At 46.6% G+C, this 23,950-nt stretch overlaps 1 protein-coding gene and 1 long non-coding RNA gene across 2 annotated transcripts in view; one reads left to right on the forward strand and one right to left on the reverse strand.

Annotated features, from left to right (window-relative positions):
* The window catches only part of LOC135397726 (uncharacterized), a 159,748-nt gene that overhangs the window by 12,860 nt on the left and 122,938 nt on the right, over positions 1 to 23,950 (forward strand). The window lies entirely within an intron of this gene.
* On the reverse strand, positions 11,723 to 12,422 carry LOC135397725 (uncharacterized). Its single transcript, XR_010423706.1, has 3 exons — positions 12,150 to 12,422; positions 11,920 to 12,015; positions 11,723 to 11,796 (listed from the first exon to the last, which is right to left on the reverse strand). It is a non-coding gene; the product is annotated as an uncharacterized LOC135397725 (long non-coding RNA).

Genomic DNA, 23,950 nt, shown 5'->3' on the forward strand with positions numbered 1-23,950 from the left:
GACGATAGGAAGTCAGGTGAAGAACCCGACGATGGAGCACAGCATCTTCATAGGGGCCAATGAGTGCAGCTAAATTGAGCGATCTCTTGCTGATACGGGTAAGCTCATCACGCAGTATGCGCCTTTGCGTTACCCCTACCTAACATCTGTTGGACCTCATTTTCTATCGTTTCTTGCAAAGCATGGGGTATTGAAAACTGATTTGCCTGTATCGGCATGTGGCATCAGGTACATTTAAGCACATCCGTACGACCCGGAGGATCTTAAAAAAATCTGTTGGAATTCCTTGACCAACCTTTGTGCTTCCACCTTTTGCCCTTCGGCTAAAGTATCTGCGAACGCCACATCATTGTACGATTGTTCATCAGGAACGAAACCCAGAGCAGGGATATCAATCTGCTCATCAAGAGGTGCTTCATCAGCCGCACACGCGGTCGTGTCACGAAAGGTTGTTTCTCCACATTCAGTCGTGTCACGGGAAATGTTAACCTTCAACAAGTTCATATGAAACAGCTTGATACATTCGCCCATGTGCACCTCATAATTCTGGTCGTTCCGGCGTTTGACAACTGTATACGGTCCTTTCCACTGCATAGTAAGTTTAGTCGGTACCGTCGGTAGTAAAACTAGCACCTTCTGTTCCGGGCGTAGTGCTCGTACATGTGCCTTTTTGTTGTATATTCCGGAGTGACACAATTTGGCCTTCCGGAGCTCCGACTCCGCCCACACGTTTGTTCCAACTTACACTCTTAGAAAAGAACTTCACCGCATAGCACGCTCCTAACCAACCATCATCTCGAATGATATCGTTATCTGCCCTGATTTGTTGAAAACGGGAGGCGTACGCCTTTTTTGTGACACTTACGGCATAAGTGTCACAAAAAAGGCGTACGCCTCCCGTTTTTAGCAAATCGGGGCAGATAACGATATCATTCGAGATGATGGTTGGTTAGGAGCGTGCTATGCTGTGAAGTTCATTTTTAAGAGGGGTGCGCGTTCACCAATTCTCAGCTGTTCAAGATAGGCTCTAGGGGCCACGCCTGCTGTGGCCACTGTCAACAACCCGAAACAATCGAACACATCCTGCGAGACTGCCGAGCATACCATTCTGCGCGCGAAACACATCTCCCTCGCTCCACCTCGGGCTCGCTAGCAGACATCCTCTACCCCGCTGGTTCTTCTGCCGAACGTTCCGCCAAAGCAAGAAACCTCATTCTCTTCCTGCTGAAGAGAGGCCTTGCTGATCGACCCATCTAATACTGTACTCTCCCCGATGAACTCGTGCACCTCACCGCATCCCCATCCTTCAACCTCCTCTATCCTCCATCCGTCCGTCCTTCCTTTGTGTTTTGTTTTGCTATGCGTTTTCCGTTTCTTTTTTTGGCTATAGTCGTGACGACGCCCACTTCTGTGTGGCCAACAACGGCGAGCCTATCCTGCCATCACCCCCCCCCCCCTCATTTTTAAGAGTGTATTCCTTAGGTCTAGAACGTATTGGTACACGGGTAGCGCCACCTCTGGTGCTTGGTTTGTCCATAGCTCCCTGAGGACAGCCAAGAGCCCGCGTACAGTTCGCCCGTACACAAGTTCAAAAGAGCCCGCGTACAAAGTAGGGCCCCTGGCAATGGGGTAGAGTATCGCCTGTGGAGATGAAACTCCCCACTCTCCAAGGTCAAAATAAAGTTGTTGTTGTTCCCTGTACGCAAACAGTGCTGGCGCAATATACCGGTCCCAGTGCCGTGGCTGCCCCTGAACCATACGCCTCAACATTTGTTTAAGGATCCTATTGAATCTCTCTACTAAGCCATTCCCACAGGGTGATATGGGGTGGTATGCAGTTGGCTAACGGACAGCAATATCCTTCATCAGGTCGCCAGTAAACTGTGGCCTCCAGTCACACTGTCAATAGCTGACCAAGACTTTCAACGTGCCGTTCACATCGCTAATGTGATGGACCACTGCATCCTGGGGGTTGACTTCATGAAGGAATATGGATGCATTGCAAACCTACGAGATGGAACGTTACCTCTGGGGCAACGACAACTGATTCTTGGGTCTTGCAAAGTCCCTGAACCCGGGTACAACCCTTGCGTCATCTGTCGTCAGACAGTCATGTTGGAATCGTACGCGGAAATAATTGTGCCCGGTACGGCGCAGTCGAGGCAACCGTTGAAGATTTCCGCCATTGAACCATGTCCGGGACGGCCACCAAGTCCTGGAATTTTAGTAGCTCGTATCGTCCGTCATGACGGCGGAGTGGTACCGGTTCGCGTGATCAACGTTACTCCATCACCTATTATGCTTCACAAGGGACAGCGACTGGCGAAACGCTCCCAGGTTACACAAGTACATGCTGCAAATTATGAAGAGGATACCACCTCACCGAGCCCTCCCAGGTATCACAAGGCGTCCCTACTTAGCTACATAGATTAATTTCTCTACGGTGCATACTCGGCATTCCTACAGGAACAAAAGACGAAGATACGCGCCTTGTTCCTGGAATTCCCTGATATTTTCTCGTTTTCCCACCCGGCGGACCTTGGTAGGACTAATGCAGTCATGCGTCATGCATAGACGCTGGCACTGCCTCTCCCATAAAGCAGTCTCCAAGACGCCTTCCATTGGCTAGTACTTCTGAGGTGGACCAGTTACTGCAGGAGATGAAAAATCAGAATATTATAGAGCCCTCTGCTAGCCCGTGGGCATCTCCTATTGCGCTCGTAAAAAAAAAAGAAAAAAAAAAGGACGGTTCGACAAGATTTTGTGTGGATTATCGGCGACTGAAAGACGTGACCAAAAAGGACTCTACCCTCTGCCGCGCGTTGATGACACCCTGCACGCATTAGCAGGAGCCTCCTGGTTTTAAACCCTTGACTTGCGCAGCAGGTCGAATGATATCGTTATCTGCTCTGATTTGTTGAAAACGGGAGGCGTACGCCTTTTCTGTGACAATTATGAACAGCATAAGTGTCACAAAAAAGGCGTACGCCTACCGTTTTGAACAAATCGGGGCAGATAAAGATATCATTCCCGATGATGGTTGGCTAGGAGCGTGCTATGTGGTGAAGTTCATTTTTAAGAGTGTGCGTCGTCTTTACAGACTCAAGACCCGCGCTCCAGTGTGTGGCCAACTTGGGGAAACGTGGATTCCTCGGTGCTGTTGTCTTTGACATCCTGCAAGCTTATAAGAAGGCGACCATTGCAGGGCACACTGTAGTATTGCAGTGGATCCCCGGACATGTCGTATCAGCGGCAACGAAGAAGCAGACAGAGCCACATTGAACGCCCATCAGCACGCAGCTTTTCCCCCGATAATGATGTCGTCGGGCGACCGAAGACACCTCCTCTCGACACTCACCGGTCCGAAGATGCAGGCTCAGTGGGAACACGACATAGCTCACTCCCTTCTCTCTGATGTCGACCCGACGCTTTCTCTCGTCCTTCCTCCGCGACTACCGCGCCCCTTAACTGCTCTCATCCACCGCATGAGGCTCAACGTTGCTTTTACACCGGCCTTTCAACACCGTCTCGGCTCCACCTCGTCACCCTCTGCCCCACTTGTGGAGTACACGGCGACCTCAGCCACGTCATCCTGGCTTGTGGGCAATACCAGCACGAGCGTGCACTAATGGAGGTCTCTATGCAACGCATTGACAAGCGGCCGTTCAACCTAGCGAAGATCCTCGGTCCGTGGTCGAACGCTGCCCACCAGACGCAGGGCCTTCGCCTTCTGGCGGAGTACTTGTGCTCCACCGGTCTGGCGACGGCTCTTTTAAAGCCCCCCATCATCATCCCTTCATCCTCTCCCAACGCGAAATAGGGCAGTGTGCCGCCTCAGCGGCGGTGAATCGCCCACCCCATCACCATCCAATGTATGCGAGTGTGTGTGTGTCGTCTATCTTGGACATCTCGTCTTGGCCAGCGGAGTCCAGGCTGATTCTGCGAAAGTGGAGTCCATTCAGGCCCGCACCCACAGAGAAGCCCAGCCTTCGAACATTTCTGGGATTCTGCTCCTACTACAGGTCATTTGTCCCACACTTTACTGAATTGAGCGACCCCTCTCTACCAGCTGCTGAACAAGGGACAGCCTTTCCATTGGTCTCCTTCATGCAACGAAGCATTCCTCGCATTGAAGTCCTGTTTGACTACTCCACCGGTGCTTGCTTTCCCTATGCCAGACGGCCCATTTATCCTTAACACCGACGGCAGCAAAACTGGCATTGGGGCTGTCCTCTCGAAGGTGCAGGATGGGCAAGAGAAAATGATTGCATGCTTCAGCAGAGCTCTTAGAAAGCCAGAAATAAATTATTTTGTCACGCGGAAGGAACTACTGGCCGTTGTAAAATCTGTTCAACATTTCCACAACTACCTCTACGGTCGGCACTACACTCTCAGGAGCCACGCCATACTCCCACGCAGCCAGGCTTCCTACCTTTCGCAACCCAGAGGGACAAGTCACCCGTTGGCTTCAAACCCTGCAGGAGTACGACTTCACTTCAAAACACCGTCGAGGCGTCAACCACGCAAACGCCCATGGTCTGTCCAGAACACCCTGCTCCAACACGGGCTGCGGTCGCTGCAAACAGCACCTCGCCCTAGAAGACAAACTGTTGACAGACTCAGCACAAGCTGACAATTCACAGCATAAGACCTGCGTGATCGGCGCAGGTGTCACCGGCAACAGGGGTTATGTACGAATGGCCGAGGATGGAGACCCCAATATAGGCCCCGTTATGACCTGGATGCGAAACGGGACCCAGTCCTTATGGTCCGAAGTGTCACGACAATGAGAACGGCAAAAAAGCTTCTGGGCGATTTGTGGATCGCTTGAATTACATGATTACCTTTTATACGGTGTGTGGGTGTCAGCAGATGGAAGGACTTCGAAGGGCACTAGCTTATACTTCCAGAGGAGCTTAGAAAAGAGGTCTTCCACATGCTTCACAGTGCAGGCAGTGCTTCCCGCACGTGGCCACTATGGAGTGAATAAGATGCTCTCGAAAGTTCGGGAAAGATACCACTGTATGGGTCGAATACAAGCGAGATGTTGAAGAATAGTGCTGAGCTTGCTGCCTTTGTGCTTCGAAAAAAAGACCGCACACTCGAACAAGAGCAAAACTTCAGGGTTGCGTCTCGGGCATACCGTTCGAAAGAGTTGCCTTGGACATTCTCGGTCCTTTACCGACTACAAGGCGTGAGAACAAATATATTTTGGTTGTCATGGGTTACTTTACTAAGTGGCCTGAGACTTACCCTCTACCCCAAATCAAGAGGCGGTGACAGTGGCCGAGGCGTTGGTAAATGAATGGGTTTCACGCTTCGGAGTACCAATCCAACTGCACTCAGATCAAGACCAGAACTTCGAGTCTCAGGTGTTCCAGGAAATGTGGAAATATCTCCGCATTGCCAAGACACGCATGACACCGCTACATGCTCAGTCGGACGGAATGGTCGAAAGCTTCAACCCCACCATCCTGCAACATTTGAGCCTTTTCGTTTCCTATAAGCAATGAAACTCGGACGAACTCATTCCTCTTTTCATTCTATCCTACCGGACAGCGCCGCATGAAGCCACACTCCAGTCATGATGCTCACCGGGCGGAACTTGCGCCTCCCCAATGACCTAGCTCTTGGTCCAACGCCGGACGTTGAAACTAACGTTTCCACCTACCTCCAGGGCCTGCCCTCCCGCTTGGAAACGGTGCATAGCTTCGCGAGAGCTCACCTACAACAGGCATTCACACGTATGAAGACTCGTTATGACCTGAGAGCATCAGGTGCAGGTTTTTCAGAAGGCCAGTCGGTGTGGATCTACAACCCAGTCGGAAAACGCGGGCTTTCTCCAAAGCTTCAGTGCCCTGTCATGAACCATACGTCACAACGAAACGTCTGAACGACGTTGTGTACCGTGTCAAGCGTTCTGGACGTTCCCGGCCCATTATCGTCCACGTCGACCGCCAAGCCCCGTACCGTGGATAGTTGGATTCAACAAACCTATATCAACTGTCGTCGGAGCATCCTGGTCATTCTCAACACATCACAAGAGCGCACGTATCGCCTTGGGTCGCCTTGAACACCAGGCCAGAAAACTCTGACAAAACCCGGTCAATCGTACGTTTCTGGCCTTGGTGCCCTTCCATCAACGAGTCATGCGCTTCACGTCCAACTGTTCAACCTGGGGCGGCTCCGTGACAGTCTTTACTGTCCGCACCCCCAGCAGATTGCATATCATTACATCGAACAAAGGTTGATCAACACAATACGGTGATACTATGCCCTCTAGATACGGAGTATGCAGCTCCACCCGTGCTTCTGGCCAGGTACGTCGCGTGTTCTCGGTCAAATACACTGTGCAGCTGTCCCCAGTCAACTGCTGTCCCGTGACCAAGCTGCGGCGCACCACCACCATATTACTCCCTGTGTCTCTCAACATCTGAACTTTCGTCTCCCCTAGAAAACCTTCTCATGAGGATAGTTCTGCCACAAAAATAGCACCCGTGCAGCCCTGAACCATATGAACTACCATCTTAGGCTCTGTCTGGTGCTGATCTGCTTCCCGTTTCGAGCATTCCTCAATGCCTCCCTCACGTGACGCACACGCGCTTCGACTCTGCTTATCAATGTCGCGTGTCCTTTTCGCGCAGTTACGTGCCTGGTGACCCACGTTACCACATGTCCAACAGGACCCTCTATCTTGCCGTCTCAGAGTCACACGGCTGTTTGAGGCCTTATGTCCTGCCCTACCACACAATCCACAAACGGGGAGCTTAATACTACCACTACCCTTCCACGTACTACTTGCTCCTTCGCTATGGAGGTCCGAGGCTCTCCAGCGCATACCTCGTAATCCCTGTGCCTCCAGGCAACTGTCGGCACGTTGGCAGAGTTCATCCAATGTATGACACTCCCCTTCCCTCAGGAATACCGCTAAAGCCGAAGTACACCGATCAATAAGTTGCTCGCGGAGTACCAAATCTCGAAGGCTCTTAAAGTCTTCAGTAGTTTTCGATGTCGCTACCCACTTGTCGAACAAATGGCTTAAAGGTCAGCTATGCCGATATCCCAAATAGTCGAAACGGTTGTGATATTCTGAAAGCCCACATCCAGCTCTCCCCAAAATGCACCTTCATTCTCTCAGTTCGGTACAGTACCATGTAAAAAAAAATAGATAATTCATTCCGAAACACACATGGGCGCAGCCATTTTTATGACGTAGATGCGCCCGAACGGGCATTGTGACGTGTACGCGCCTTCGTACTTGTCAGTGGATTTCAGCTACGTCTTCTCGCGGCTTCACGTATCTGTGCTTGAAGATGGCGGACAGCCGGGTTCCACCGTTCCGCGATAAGTAAACAGTGCGGTAGCTGCGAACTCATTCGCGAACCAACCTCTGTGCGATGTTGTGACTGGAATTCGTCGTTTGTGTTTTGTGAGCACGTACAACTTGTATCAAGTCGCGTCTGCGTTAGCCCCTTTACAGCACTTGCCCATTGTAGAGACTGACGTTTCGACAGCCGTGTTAGCAAGAAAATGCCGACAGGGTTTTATTCCTGCAGGAAAAAATTGTGCTATGTATTTGAGAAACCGCGTACTGCTATGGGATAAGTTTTACGTACGATTTATCAATGTGCAACAGCGTCGACGATAGTATGTAACGACGAGAGACGTAAAACGAAATACAAATCACATTTTAAACTTTTTGTGGGATTCTGTGCGTTTTCCAGAAGCTTTCTTTGAATCACACCCCCACGCTGCGTTGTGTGGCACGCTACAAACTACTGCATTTTATGTCTAACATCTGGATATTGTTTGTAATGAGCACCGTCGCACAAAAACATGCACACGAAAGCTCCAGTAGCCATGTGGTTGCACACTATGCAGACGCAAAAGAAGTACCAGTGCACATATTGCCACTTAGAAATGGTGTTTTTAGAAATGTGGTGTCTGAAGAGTTAGGGCATAGCATAGATCCTAGAAATCAGGTGCACCTTATCCTTCTGTAGAGTGCTCTTTCAATTCACAACTCAGCCCATGGGGTGTAAAAGTGTTAGAGGCAATTATGTGACTTGTCGTCCTTGTTATTATTGTACAAATCACTTTGTATGTAGGACATGATAAGCAATATGTAAGTTGCAACCTTGTCTGCAGCATTCTCGATGGCCTCTTACAGGGGCCGTGTAACTTGAGTTTTGAATTTATAAAAATATAAGTATACAATATGTAATATGAAATTTATATAAAATAAAAAATAACATTTATAAAAAGAATTTATAAAAAATAAAAAGGATTCATGGAAGCAATCCGTTAGCCCATTGCGCATGAAGCACAATTATATATGCTTGGACATCATCTAATTAATCTTCTGAACCATGTGTGGCTGCATACGAAATTTTTTATGCGCATGCTCTACCTTCCTATTTATACATGTGCACACGAATAACAGTGAATATATGTGAAGTGGCAAAAAGCAACGCTAGACTCTACCATCATTGTGCCCCTTTAACTTTTCTGCATTTATGTCTGGTGAACAGGGAATATCTCACTAGAAAAGAAGACATTTGTGCATTGTTTGGCAAGCAAATAAATATATTTATTTACATTTTCCATCAATCAACAATGTTGTGACCTGGTGCAAATATTAATGTCAACAAGGAAAGTACTTACAAATTATTCCTATGTGCTCAAATGCAGATATGGCAATTCTGTTTTTGTACCTCAGCACAGTACAGTTTCAAAATTAACAAACTGCACAGCATCAGCAACATTAAAGTATCTCAAGAGGGGAATCACATAAAGCTCCAATAATAGACTGTGCAAACAAAGCTCCAAAAAACAAAGTACTTCAAGAAAAATCTGAATAATCGGTTGACGTTGTGATATGTACTACTATGCACAGTTCATGAATGGAACATGTTACCTCATTGCATTGCCTCCATGTGAGCACTAGAACAGGCAGCTTTTTAGGTCGCTCTTTTCGTGTTTTTCTATTGTCTTTTTTCGTTTTCTGTTCTTGCAATAGCAAGCATGGCCATAGTGAAACACAAGCAGCCAAGGACAGGATGAGACATCTGCAATGTGACTGCTAGCTCTAAACTCATATATTTATTAGCAGACTCTGGAATATACACATATATGCTGCTAAGCAAATGACAATTTAACAAATAGAATAACAGACAAGAAAAAAGGGTTATATATCTTCCCCTCTCCTCATTCTATTTCACAGGCAGCCCTAGTATCATTCTGAGTGTGCCTGTGCGTTCCTTTTGAGATAACGTATCTCGGACAGAAGCAAATCCAACAGCGGACTGCTTACACATGCAACTGTCTTGGATTTCTCTAACCACTTATTATTTAACCGCTGCCTTGAGCTGTGTGTTCTGGAAATTTAGGCAGCATCCAGAGTCCCTGCATTGTGTTGCCAAGTTTCTCGAGGGCATCAAAGGTCTGTCCTTGGCTGCCTGTGTTTCACTATGGCTCTCAGATACAAACTACCCCATTTCAACACAGTAGAAAACACAGATTTGTAAATAGCATCTGTTGACTGCACTGTACCTACCCCCCATATAAAGGATCATAGTGGACTACATCTCGTGCGATAATGTCAGGAACACAAAAAAGCTAGATTTGAAACCACTCTTACGTCGTTGTAGTAGTATTTGTGTGAAGCTACACAATTGCTGTCCTGCAAATAATTTAAACCATATGTTTCATCTGCCAGCGTGATGATCCCCTGAAAAGCAATTCACACTTGGCGGGAACCACCGGTTCTGAAACCTATCCCTGACATTTGTAGCCATCAGGGAGAAAACCCAAGGGCTGCGGTGGAAAAGACAAACACACACGGGCTATGTCCTCACTGTGTATCAGCTGCTCTGACTACTAAGAACACGTTCCAAATTGATATAACATGGCTTGACATGATACGCCGGCGAAAGCTAACCTATAAAATTCGTAGTTAAATGTACAATACGTAAACACTTGCCATAACATGACAGTTTCCTTCCTGCATTCATGTGCTACCATTCAACCCACATAAACAGTGTAGTGAATTTTTTTATAGCATTACACGTCGTTTGACAGAACTTGAACAAGATTATATAGCACATGATAAAAGTAGAGTGAACATAATGTGCAGAAAAAATGGCTATGAAGCAAGCGAGCTGGTGAAGATGATGCATATGTAAAACCCCCGAGACTAGGGAACACAAAGGGACGTGTTTGTGTCTGTCCCTTCGTGTTCCCTAGTCTTGGGGTTTTACATCATGCATAATGTGGAGCTTTCCATTCACGCTTAATGGCCATAGCAGTAATGCATGAAGGCCACTGCTAAGTTGTGTTGAGAAACACCACTTTATGTTTGCCATGTCTAAATGAAACGTACCTGACCTGATCCAAATTAACCATTCTGAGTCTGGAACACACAAAGAGAAAAACGCAACACACGCCACAACATTAACAGATAGGCAAATGAGCTGTGGCGAGCTCCACCTTGGGACAAAGTCAACAAGTAATTCACCAAAAGTCAATGAGCGCCTGAAATGTAACATCTCTGACTGGTAGCAGGACGGTCCACGTTCAATTCCTGGTGCTAGCACTGACTGGCTTCTTCATGAATTATTTGTTGAAGTTTCGATGTACTTGAGAACCATTCGTCAAGCATTGTATCCTCATGAGGTGATGAGGGTTTGTCATCCCAAAGAGACTCCCTTTCTGGCATGTGTCCTTATGGATGCTCATCACTGCAGAAAAAAAAAAAAAGAAGAAGCATTTAATGGATGGAAGCAAGAAATGGATAGTCGTATTTACTGTATAATGATTGTGCACAACAGAAAGAAGACTTTTGCACAAAAGGCTGTACTTCTTGAGGTCTAACATCAAGTCACAAAATTCCAGAATATATGACATGTTGTAAGGTAGAGAATAAGTAGAGTTATTGAGTTGTATAATTATTTTTATGTCTGTACCAACCTCGCTCTCTACATTACAACATGTTTTATATATTCTGGGATTTTGTAACTTCATGTTAGACATTAACAAGAGCAGCCTTGTGCACGAAAGTCTCGTCTCATTAAAATTTAGATGCTCTCAACAGTCTTCTTTCTGTTGTGAATCTCTATCGCAGCATACCTGCACATTGCTGTTCTACGTACTGTGACTTTGCAGTAAGAGTATGGACTTTGAGTAAAACGACTATACAGCACTGCTCAGGTATTTTTGCCTATTGAGCAGTATGTATGTATGCAGTATGCACACAGTATTTGTGCACCGGACCCACTAAAAATGTAGTGAATGTGGCATTGCCCACGGTAATGCACCAAGTTGAACACAATTATTGTAGAATCCAGGTATTTTAGCTTACATGTCAAGCCAGTACCACATCCAGTGTGAAGTTGTGACAAATAAATAGTTTCCATTTTTTTTAGCTCTCAGAACACAGACAGTGAATTAATAAGAGTAGACAATGTTAACATGAATTCTGGGCTATTCTTCAATTAAAGATTCACAGATAGTAAAGGCACCTTCCTCAATGGACATTGATGACACTGAAAATTCTAAAACGTTATCAGCTTCAACAACATCAGCTTCGGTGTGTCAAAGGATTGGATGTCCAACAGTAATCCAGCTAACAGTAACAAAAATGTGCAAAAGACAAATTAACTGAACTAATGTAACGTAGCTTCTATATCAGACAGTGAAGCTTGTAACACCCCATCCACAGGAACCAGTGTCCAGAGAGCAAAAGTGCTTGAACTGGGAGATAGCAGCTAATCGGAATGGCGACCTTTGTTTTCCACCCTGAAAGCACAGGTTGTAACTTTGAGGGCAGATTTAAAAGTGGTGTCAAGATGTCTGCATGCGAGTGCACGTGAAAAGTTGAACATAGGTGAATACTCAAATTATAACATCACATTGTCATACCTGTTGGTGGAGGTAGACTGCAACTAACGTGTCAGCAATTTCTTCATGCACCAGATGCAAGCCAGATCATGCTTAATTTCCGCCTTCAGCGTGCACCTGTGATAATTCAGAAGTTAGATTATCAATACTATTGTGTTGTTAATCGTGGTTATATCAGAGTAAGTGCAGTAGGACAGCTGCACAATCGATTCATTAAGCTTGCTATTTTTTATATCTGAACCTCGACTTACCTTTTTTGCTCTCGTTTTTTGCCTTGATCCTCCGTGGCACGTTCAAAATGTTGTGCGTCGGGCACTTCAGATTTTCATCAGACGATTTCGTGCCGAGATTCCAAATTGCCTCTGGAGTCGCTCGTAACCTATGATAACATTCGTGGACGAAATCCTTGCAGTGGAAATTAGCAGGCACCACTGTCAGCCAAGAGCTTCGCACTGCTTGGTCTTTTGGCAGCTTATAATAGGTAACACTTGAATGCTCCGATGAATTGTTCTAACAGCGTAGCACCGTCGCATCTTTGACAACTTCGCCGTGGCATATCACGTATCGTATCGCTCCAGCCCATAAAAGGCAAGGTCAGAACAAGGAAGTGCACTTTCCAAACAACACCGTGCCAAAAAAAAAAAAAAAATATTCACATGCTTTGTTTCCGGCTTAGCAACAACATAACAGCTGTTCGCTTATGTACGATGCACAGAGGACGAAACGAAAGAAGCCAAGCGGCCAAGCCAAGAGTTCATGCCAAGCCAAAGACAGATAAACCGAGAGCGGTGACGTCGGTGCGCCCGTGCGCAGGGTTTGCCGACGGTCTGACGGCCGGGCGTGGGAACTAAAAAAACTGTTTTCTAAAAAACTACGAACAGTTGGAGCAAGATATTTCGCACACATATTCAGTGTTCGGCAATGAACACACAGCGCGAGTATTGCTCAGTTCCGCGGCACTTCAAAATCGGCATATCTGACCTTTAAACGGGCTCCGAACTGCACACAGGTTTCTTTCTTGTCGGGTACGCAGGCCCTAAACTTCTCTCTAAACCCTTCGGGGTTATACCGGAAACTTTGGAACACTGCAGCGCTAACCTTTTCATAGCTGCTTGAGTCCTCTGCTGACAAGCATCCGAAAACAGCCAAGGCCTCTCCAGCTAACGACAGAGTAAGAGCCGTGGCACACTGCTCACGCGGCCACCCTAAACCGGATGCCACTACCTCAAACCTGTGCAGGTATGTATCAAGGTCGTCCCTCTTCTCGTCAAACACAGGCATGCTTTCTGCATTCCCGGCCAAAAGCCATACCCATCCCCGTTCCTAGATGGAGTACGAGAAGAGGGATAACTATTTCCATTGACTCCCAAGGTCTGCACTTGAGCACGAACGGACAAAACCCTTTCCTAAGCCCATAACAACTGCTCTTCTGCCTCCCGCTCCGCAGCTCTTGTGGTTCTCTCTTCCTCCCTAGCCTCTTCTTCTGTACTCCAGAAGACCATAGACATATGTCGCCGGCGTACATACTAATGTACACATTTTTGGGCAGATAATATGGTAAACTTGCCATAACCACGTTGAATAGCAGGGGGCTCACGATGCCGCCCTGCGGAACTCCGCCTGAAAGATCATGATGATCACTATCTCCATCTTCAGTATGCATATACACTGTCCTGCCGGTGAGGTAGTCTGCTATCAAACGGAGGGATCGACCACGGATCCTTCGGCTGTACAGAGCATAGATGGCGTGACTGTCGCTGACCGTGTCGTACGCTCGTTTGATATCTAAACACGCAGCCGAAGTGATACGATGACGAGGACGTTCATGTTGCGCAAAAGTCGCCAGATCTAATACTCCGTCCATAGTACATCGACCCTTGCGGAAACCAGACATATATTCTGGAAGCAGTTTTTCTCTCTGCGCCCATTCTACGCGGCTGAGTACCATTTTTTCCATAGCTTTGCAGACGCAGCTCGACAGACTTATATGCCTGAACGATGCCAAATCTCTGGGGTTTTTCCATGTTTCAGCAGTAGAATCACCTTGGAGACCTTCCAACTGGAAGGAAGTTTTCCCTCATTCCAACTCTTATTGATAATATAGGCAAGGCTTCCTGGGCAGTGATAGACAGGTTGAACATATGCTGATAGGTGATATCGTCAGGACCATGCGATGATTTGCCTCGCCTTGATTTTGAAGCGACGTCGAGTTCTGCCAGACTAAAGTCAGCATCGAGGGCTGCACACAGCACATCATCAGTTAGCGCGGTATTCTTCGTGGCATCGTCCACATGCACTCGTCACTGAGGATGCGGAAAGAATTACGCGCCGAACCTGTGTACCTTTGTGTTATTTTGTTGTTGTGCGTTATTTCGTGTATCTGCCCCTCTTACACGGATCACCATGTGGTGGTCTGTAGTATAGTATGTATAGTCTGTAGTATGTGGTGGTCTGTAGTATGTGTAGTAAAATAGGAAGGAAAAACTAGTCGGGTGCATGAACTGTACAGGCAGGTGTTGTATGGCACAGGGATATCATGGGAAGGGGCTTTCAGTATGTGCTTAAATTGGGTGACAGGGTCAGGACGTAAAGAAAAACGCAGGACCTATTCATAGTAGCGTTTTCATTACCGTCTTCCAAACTCGCTTGGAAACACTTAACGGCAAAGTGGTACTATCAACGGCTCAGAGACAAAGTCGATTAACTTTAATATTTCTCGTGTCAAAGGACGAATAAATTGTAACGCGATTTTTAACGAAAAAAAAAAAAGTAGCGCACGCATAGTTACACCGGATGCATGTACCTTCCATGGAACGGAGATCAATGCGCCATGGGGCAACGTCGGATGAATTCATTCGCACACTTTCTCTTCCGTACCAGGAACTAATTTGGGAAGATTAGGCCAGAGTGCTAGCGCAAACTGTTAATCCTCTTTTGAAATGCGTTTCTCTGAGATCCTCACCCTATAGCCAATGAAAAGCGTTGCAAGCTTAGCAGAAATACCTTCTTATAGCAGCCACCTGCTTTCGCCTTGGAATGAATTGGATAGAACACGTAAGGGGGAGTCGCAGAGACTGTGTTGCTGCAGGCAGAAGCTCTAGGATACAGTATGTATATTTGTTAGGAGCGCGCGAGACAGTGACGGGAAGTACTTGAAGTACCAAGTACTACTATAAGTACATTTCTCAGTACTTGTACTTTACTTAAAGTACATTCAATTTGTGTACTTTGTACTCCACTTTAACTACTTTTCTGTGCTACGTTCCTTTCAAGTACTCAAGTACCCAATTGGCAACACAAACGCAAAATTTGGTCGCAGAATCATTTCTTTCGGTTCATATTAATGAGTCAGCTCTAAACCATCCATGTTTTTTAACTAGCACTTGGCAAAAATACTTGCTAAAAGCTTTCGAGAGATAACAGCCAAAACAACAACAATTACATGAATGAGGATGGGATGAGGTGACTCACCGCAACAATTGCGGTAAGGTACTTCAGTGCATGTCGGTTAATATATGAGTGGGATGACGATGAAGAAGATTAGGCATACACACTCGCACACACACATGACACACGCAAATGAAATATCACACACGCCGGTGCGTCGTAACTGATGGGGATAGTAGTCCATCCAGTCGGCCACGCCTACACGCCGCCCTATCCTGTGTCCTCTACTGAGGCGGAACTGTGTGCCATCTTCGCAGCCATAGAGTACATTGCTGGCCTGCCACCTGAGAAGTCCTGGGTTGTCCTCACTGACAGCAGGGCGTCCCTCCTCCTTTTGTTGTCTTCCCACACCACCATCATACGTGCCCTCCCCAGCATGATCATCCAGGCGTACAAGCGGCTCTGTGCAAATGGTCACGTTCTTTCTCTTCAGTGGATTCCCGGTCATGTGCGCTTATCTGGTAACTCACGCGCAGATGCGGCTGCACGACGTGCTGCACAAATTGTGACTCATGCTACGGTACATCTGCCCCTTACTGTTTCTGCTTGTTGTATGTCTATACGCCGCCGGTGTGCGGCTCCGGCCCAAGCGTTCAGAGCTGAGGCTGCCTCATACAACAGTCACCTGCAATCAATCGGCCCCGCAGTGGACTTCTTTATTACGTGTCGCTGCACTCGTCACGAGGAATCGCTCCTTCACCGTCTCCGTCTAAACGTCGCCCGCACACCGCTGCAACTGTTCAAAATGGGTCAATCTAGCACTCCCCTCTGCACTAGCTGTGGCGTGGGAGGTGATATTCCCCACTGCATTCTACACTGCCGGCAACACCTTCTGCACCGTGACGCCTTCTGTCGTCGTCTATCCCAACTTCGCTACGGCACTATGATACTGGCTACCTTACTGGGTCCTGTTCGTCAGTCGACCCGGTGGGCAGTCACCACTGCGCTCCTCCGCTCTCTCCACGCTTCGAAGCTTCGAACCTTGTCAACGCCTTGTGATTGTGTAACCGTGTGTGTGACTTTTCAGTTTTAGTTTTGTGTTCTTCCTTTTCTTTTCTTCGTTGTCTTTTCCTTTTCATTTCTTCTTTGCCTTTTCCTTTTCTTTTCTTCTGTGTTTTTCTTTTCTTCTCTTCTTTGTCTTCCCCTTTTCTTTTCTTCCCCCATTTTTCTTTTTTTTTAGAATAGCAAGCCGACCTCCTTCTGGCTGACCTTTCTTTTCTTTTTTCTTAATAAACATATCCCCCCCCCTGTCGGCCACCGGAGATGTAGTGCTGTGAAGATCACATCTCCGCATTCATGGCAAAAGCCCTGAGACCAGAGGAGTTCAAGCCGGCTAGTAGACGTCAAGAACAGATAGAATGAGTGCAGGCATTGACGGTGCTGCACAGGGTCGAAACATAATTACATCGCGTTTTGTCACTACCACGTTTTGAAACGTCCAGCTATACTCTCTGAATTTGTAATGTACTTGAGTACTTTAAGTTACTTTGTAAATGACCTTGTACGTTACTTTAAGTACATTTGCAGTAATGTTCCCTCTAAAAAAGGTAAAAGATGATTATTCCCACTACATTTCTTCATACCAAATTCTTCTCTGTTCTGGGCGTACTGAATGCAGGTAAAACTGCGAAGCAACTCCGAACAGCATGCGTAGTAAGATCTCCATACTTTCTTTCATTTCCAATTCCAATTTCAGCACGCGTAGTGATTATGACTAGTGATGGCTGCCATAACGGCTCCTCGACTAGCAGGAAGTAAATGAAAGTAATGGACGTATAGCAATTTAGCACTTCTTAATTTTGTTTTTACTTTTTGCTTTTGCCATTTTTGGAGTGGACATATCATTATCTGTACAGAAATGTTTTACGTATTCTGCAGGAAGTTTTGTACCCTTCACTGAGTAATGTAAATAGGGGAAGAAAGAAAGGCAATATGCAATAATTGCTAGGAAGCAAATGAGCTGGTAACTAGAATTTAATGAAATCAAAGTAACTAGAATTTAATGAAATCAAAGTAACTAGAATTCATCACGGTAACAACCCGAGACAGGATGAGACCTGTGACGAGACTCCAAGACCATGATAAATAATATGCTTCGGCACATTTCCAATCACAACGACACAATTTTACGGTGTTTCGTGTATCATATAATTGCATATTTCTTCCTGATCGCTATATAATATTACGTTTGCATATAATGTCATATTTCGGCGCCCTTTGAACGATTTTTTAAAACTTGCCGTTCCCTTTATTTGTGTGGGAGAGATTTACTAGACGGATTTCACATGGTACTATACAACAAGCACAACACGCACATAACATACACAACACAAGATCAACGATACAGGGCGATGCAAATTGCGGCTATTAACAAATCAGAGGCAATGAATGATAAATGATCATGGATGGGAAAAAATATGGATGGTGAAAAAAATATGTACAAAATATGAATTCGCTTATGATGGGACGCCGGCGATGGTGACGAGACCGCCGACAGCGCGAACAGAAGGGTGATGGCCCCAACGGCGCACAAAACCACCCTCCCCTAGCGCAAGCAGTTCCCTCTGGAGGACGCTGACGACGCGAACCCGCAAAGATCTCACAAGCAGGAAGATCGGGACGTCGCGCCTACGCTGCGCCACAGCCTTACATCTGGCACCCCACAAGACCTGGGCCCCACAAGCCGTCACAAGCACACTGTACCGCTGACTGGCACATCTCCGGTCAAGGGGTATTGGGCACATAATGTTTGTATGCCGCCTGACTAGCTGCCAGAATATGCGGGCTATGCGGCATTCGAAGTGCACATGACAGTTGGTCTCTACACTGGCGCAGTATGGGCAGATATTCGTCGGAGTAATGTTCCACACGTGGAGGCAATCACGCGTCGGCTGTATGCTCCCCCCTTTATTTTGCCACTGCTAACGATATTTCAAAAGGGAGGTCATCCGACCAAAACCCGTGTTCTAGCCAGGGCCTCTTTAGGGACCCGCCCAACCCAAGGTCCGACGGTTGCTAGCACCAGGAGACGTGAGGAGGGGGCCCGGACAGGACTCATCCAGAGCCATCGCCGGACCCGTAAGTTCTTTCGCCGGCTCTGAGTGAGTGGGTGAGTGAGTTTGTTTGTTTGTAAGGGAAAAAAACCGAGGAGAAATTGAACTCGTCTCCCGACTTGTTCTGCTACTCCTAACATAAATTGAGTGAGTGAGTGAGTAAAAAGAAGAGAAACATAGAGGAATTGGCCGTGGAAACCGGCTACTCCATAGCATGTGAACAACTCTGATCACATGAACGCATATATAGACACTTGCAGTGCAGACACTCAGGTACAAAGAGTCAAAGAGTCGCCGGCTCTGGTTCCAGCTACATCATCCAGCGTCAATTCTACACCGACTACGACTTAATGTCGCCAGGACCCCTCTGCTTCTCTATAAACTGAGTCTCTTCCACTCGCCCAAATGCCCTACTTGCGCTGTTGAAGCTGATATTTGACATCTTCTCCTCGACTGCCGAAGATTCGACACCACTCGAGCCACGCACAGACGACGCCTATTCGAGCTGCGGAGCACAGACTTATCTCTGTCCACTCGGCGCGGTCCAATACGACATCCCACACAGCGGTCTGTGACCAAAGCAGTTTAGACGTTCCTCAGCGACACTGGTCTCATGCACATGCCTGTGAACTGAAGTCTTGTAATCTCATTCGTTAGTGCCCCACCCTCAATTCTCCCCCTCATACACATTACCTTTTTTTTTAAATCTTATTTGTCTTTAATCTATCTAGCCGCGACACAGTTCAAGGCATAGGTACGCAGCAGGGCTCATGATACCAAAGGCAGGGCGTCGCCGTTTTGTTCAGGTTTGTTGCTCGACTGTTCACCCTGTGTTGTTCCGTCGTTGGAGCTGCCGTTTCGACTTGTTTGCGAGTTAGCACCGTAGCATTCTCATCGTTCTTTCACAATTTTTATCCTGTATTTCCTTTTATCATTTATTTCCTAATTCTTTTCTTTACTTTTTATGTTTTTGCGGAATACATGCCGACATACCGTTTGGCTGACATGTCTTCCTTCTTTCCTTTGTTCTAATAAATATATCCCCTCCCCCCCAGCTACACATCTACTACGCTGCTTTTAGGCTGATTCGTGCTACGCAATCAGCGGATTCGGCAAGCACCCGAATAAGCCAATAAAGCTGATAGTGCCCACCCGCATGCTTTTCGTGGAGGCGTTACGTTATCAATGACGTAGGGGCTGAGCTAGGTAGCGAGCTAATAACATCCAGCGCACATTTTCGCGGAACATGGCTTTCTTAACTGGCAAAATAGGAAGTTTTAATCGTTCCATGTATGTAACGCATGCAAATGTAAAATGCAATGGGCACTTTTTAAAGCCTGGAAACATCCCACAACATCGTCATCACTTATTTGTTGTCGTTGTTTTAAAACCTGAGTATGGCCATGGTGGTGGTGCTGCTGGTGGTGGTGGTGGTGGTGGGGGGGGTATGTTTATTAAGAAAAAAGAAAGAAAGGTCAGCCAGACAGAGGTCTGCCTGTTATTCCAAAAAAAAGGAAAATGGGGGAAGAAAAGAAAAGGAAAGGTAAAAAGAAAAGGAAACGAAAAAAAGAAAAGAATAGGGGAAGACAAAGAAGACAAGAAACGAAAAGGAAAAGAAAGAAAGGTCAGCCAGACGGAGGTCTGCCTGTCATTCCAAAAAAAAAAAAAAAAAAGGAACATGGGGGAAGAAAAGTAAAGGAAAGGTAAAGAAGAAAAGGAAAGGAAAAGAAGAAAAGAATAGGGGAAGACAAAGAAGACAAGAAACGAAAAGGAAAAGAAGGCCATGATGGCATACTGAATGACGAGTAATGCCTGACTGTGAACGAACGTTCCAACTGCCACCAGCTCCGGTGGCGGAAAAAAAAAAAAAAAAACCAGCTCCGGTGGCGCAGCGGTAACGCGTGCGCCTGGAGACTGGGAGGTCCGCGGTTCGAATCCGCGGGCCGGCTGTGCCGTCTGGGGTTTTTCCTGGGTTTCCCTCAGATGTGTAATAGGCGTGTGTAATAGAAACATGCCGCATAATCAGGCAGGCAGACCTCTCGGGTTCCTCCCAACGACACTCCTCCTCCTCCTTCCAACTGCCAAAAAGGAATGCGCATTTTCATTTGTACAACGTTTTTTAGACAATAAGGTATAGATACAGTTCGAAGATACGCAAAAACGTCCGAAGTAATCTTCCCGGCATTATGATATTTCTGCTCTGCATATCTTGCGCATATTTAGACGTTTCGCGCCGCATATTTGCATGCATATTCTGGAAGATTTTTGTTATTATTATTATTATTTATTTATTAATCCATCAAGGGGCCATTAGGCCATTAATATGCATGTGCATAAGGTCACGGGGTCTACTCATGAGCTTCAGCAATAACCGCGTTAGACTCTGTTGTCCTGGGGACGCCTGAACAGATCCTGCGTGCTAAGATGTTCGTCAGCTCTTTTTCACTTGTCTGGCTGATTCCATGGAGCACCAGGAATCCTAATATAAGGGAGTTGTGTACACTCCGTAGATTGCGTTGCGTCGGACACCATGCCGCCTCGGCTGAGCACCGCATCACGTTCAAGTGCCGTTGCGTATCTATTGCAAGTATCTATTCAGGCGCCGAGATATCAGTGCTGACTGACATACTATACTACTGACAGCCGCTTCTCATAGTTCTGTCCCCTATCTTGTCAAGTTATAGCTGTAATATTCCAGCTAGAGTATAGGCCCTAATTTCGGAGAAACACCCTGTGCACAGGTGATGGAGATGTGGTAAAGAAAAAATAGGAAAGTGAGTCGCGACGAAGTCGGACTGGCTACCTCAGGACGCCTACACACGTTGAATACAAACTAGGGTTGTGCCAACCGAATCCGCGAATCCTGGAATCCTTGGCAGGGATTCGAGATTCGGGAATCCGAATCCCGGTGCTCAAAACGGCGAATCGAATCTTTCGAATCCACTAACGCAGTTTCCTTGTCTCTTGAAGTTTACTTGTTACTTACTTGTTTCAATGCCTACTTGTCAGAACCGCTGCTTCCGCACCCTTGCGGACATCTTCAAGTACTGGAAGGACAACCAAAAATGTCCCGATTTGAGGAAACTCTTCCTGATCACACCCTAATCGACAGTAAGACTCTTCAGCACATCGGGTGTCATAGCTGATAAAAAAATGAAGTAGGCTAGACCCTGAGCTGGTGAAAATGCTGGAGTTGTTGAACAAAAATCTGCATTTAATTTAAAACTTTCAGTTGTATTTTCTTGTTTGCTTGTTTACATTCCTGTGGACTGAAAGTGTGCACGCAGGAACGCTTACATTACAAGTTTAAAAGTAACATGATCTTGCTTTTGATTGTTTCTTAGTTTTATGGAAATAATTCAGACTCGAGAGTTTATGTATTTCCTGTAGTCGATGAACAACATGTTAAATAAATTACATTTAAGAAGAAGTATATGGGTATGTTTTCTCCTGAAAGTGAACTTTTTTTTTCGTTAAACAAAGATATCAAATTCTGCTTCAACACACTTTTTCAGTAGAAGTTTTTATTTTCCTGGCTTTTTCAACTCATTTTTTAAGAAAGGATTCGAAAGATTCAAGGTTCGTAAGATTCGTGGATTCGCAGAACCTTTCTTGGATTCCGATTCGGATTCCCATCTCTAATACAAACAGATGATGAACTGGTTAAAGTGATGGAGTGCAACATGTAGCTCAAAAGGTTCAAACGAGCGAGTGTAAAATGTCACTCGTTCATCTCCTTTGGTCCTGCGACGACAGACGAAGAAACGAGACAGCGACGACGCAACTTTCAACCATTTACTAACGATGAAAACAAGTGAAACATTCATTCTAACCGACACTCCCCCCACATGACGTTATGTCACAGATAACACTTGATGCCAAACACCGATATCACCCAAACCAACAACCTTTCTTTATCACTTCTTCTTGCTTCTTTGTAAGCACCGCGGTGGGGGCACTAACACAATCGCTACCTTGTTCTATGATGAGTTGCGTTTCCACGGTCTGCCTGAGATACACATCCTTTGACCTAAACTTTATCTCAGTGGCTTCGAAATCATGCTCACAACCGCAACCCATTACGTGCTCCGCTAAACGGGAAGAGCCGACCTCAGCATTTGATACCTTGTTAGCATGCTCTCGTAAGCGCTCATTTACGCATCGGCCCGTCTCGCCTATGTAACACTTCCCGCATCCCAGAGGAATGGAATAGACCCCCCCCCCCCCACTAAGCAAGGGACCTGTTTTTTCCTATGCCGTACGGTACAGACACCCTCCTTCCTTCCACCATTCACAATGGCAGGAAGGCATCCCAATTTCCTCCTGATAGACACTACTACCTTTATACCATTCTTAGCTGCAACTTTCTTTAACCTGTGGGTGGCGGTATGGATATAGGGTAAGGTGACTGTCGGCTGACTCGTACTGGAACATTCTCCCTCCTCAGGGGTCCTCTTATTCCTCAACAACCTCCTGACTACCCCTCTGACAAAATCCGGGGGATAACCCGCTCTCGTTAGCCTTAGTATCTGATCTTCAATGCTCATCTCTACCTGGTGAGAACAGGACTTCGCCACTGAGATGAGCATTGAAGATCAGATACTAAGGTTAACGAGAGCGGGTTATCCCCCGGATTTTGTCAGAGGGGTAGTCAGGAGGTTGTTGAGGAATAAGAGGACCCCTGAGGAGGGAGAATGTTCCAGTACGAGTCAGCCGACAGTCACCTTACCCTATATCCATACCGCCACCCACAGGTTAAAGAAAGTTGCAGCTAAGAATGGTATAAAGGTAGTAGTGTCTATCAGGAGGAAATTGGGATGCCTTCCTGCCATTGTGAATGGTGGAAGGAAGGAGGGTGTCTGTACCGTACGGCATAGGAAAAAACAGGTCCCTTGCTTAGTGGGGGGGGGGGGGGGTCTATTCCATTCCTCTGGGATGCGGGAAGTGTTACATAGGCGAGACGGGCCGATGCGTAAATGAGCGCTTACGAGAGCATGCTAACAAGGTATCAAATGCTGAGGTCGGCTCTTCCCGTTTAGCGGAGCACGTAATGGGTTGCGGTTGTGAGCCTGATTTCGAAGCCACTGAGATAAAGTTTAGGTCAAAGGATGTGTATCTCAGGCAGACCGTGGAAACGCAACTCATCATAGAACAAGGTAGCGATTGTGTTAGTGCCCCCACCGCGGTGCTTACAAAGAAGCAAGAAGAAGTGATAAAGAAAGGTTGTTGGTTTGGGTGATATCGGTGTTTGGCATCAAGTGTTATCTGTGACATAACGTCATGTGGGGGGAGTGTCGGTTAGAATGAATGTTTCACTTGTTTTCATCGTTAGTAAATGGTTGAAAGTTGCGTCGTCGCTGTCTCGTTTCTTCGTCTGTCGTCGCAGGACCAAAGGATATGTACCAACCGGCCCCATACACTATGTGTGTGACTCGTTCATCTGTTTGTATTTTCTGTGTATAAGCGTCCTGGGGTAGCCAGTTGGACTTCGTCGTGACTCACATCCCCATTTTTTTCTTCATCACATCACCATCACAATGTCACGCAAGATG

The sequence above is a fragment of the Ornithodoros turicata genome, chromosome 6 (assembly GCF_037126465.1).
Source record: "Ornithodoros turicata isolate Travis chromosome 6, ASM3712646v1, whole genome shotgun sequence".
Taxonomy (NCBI): Eukaryota; Metazoa; Arthropoda; class Arachnida; order Ixodida; family Argasidae; genus Ornithodoros; species Ornithodoros turicata.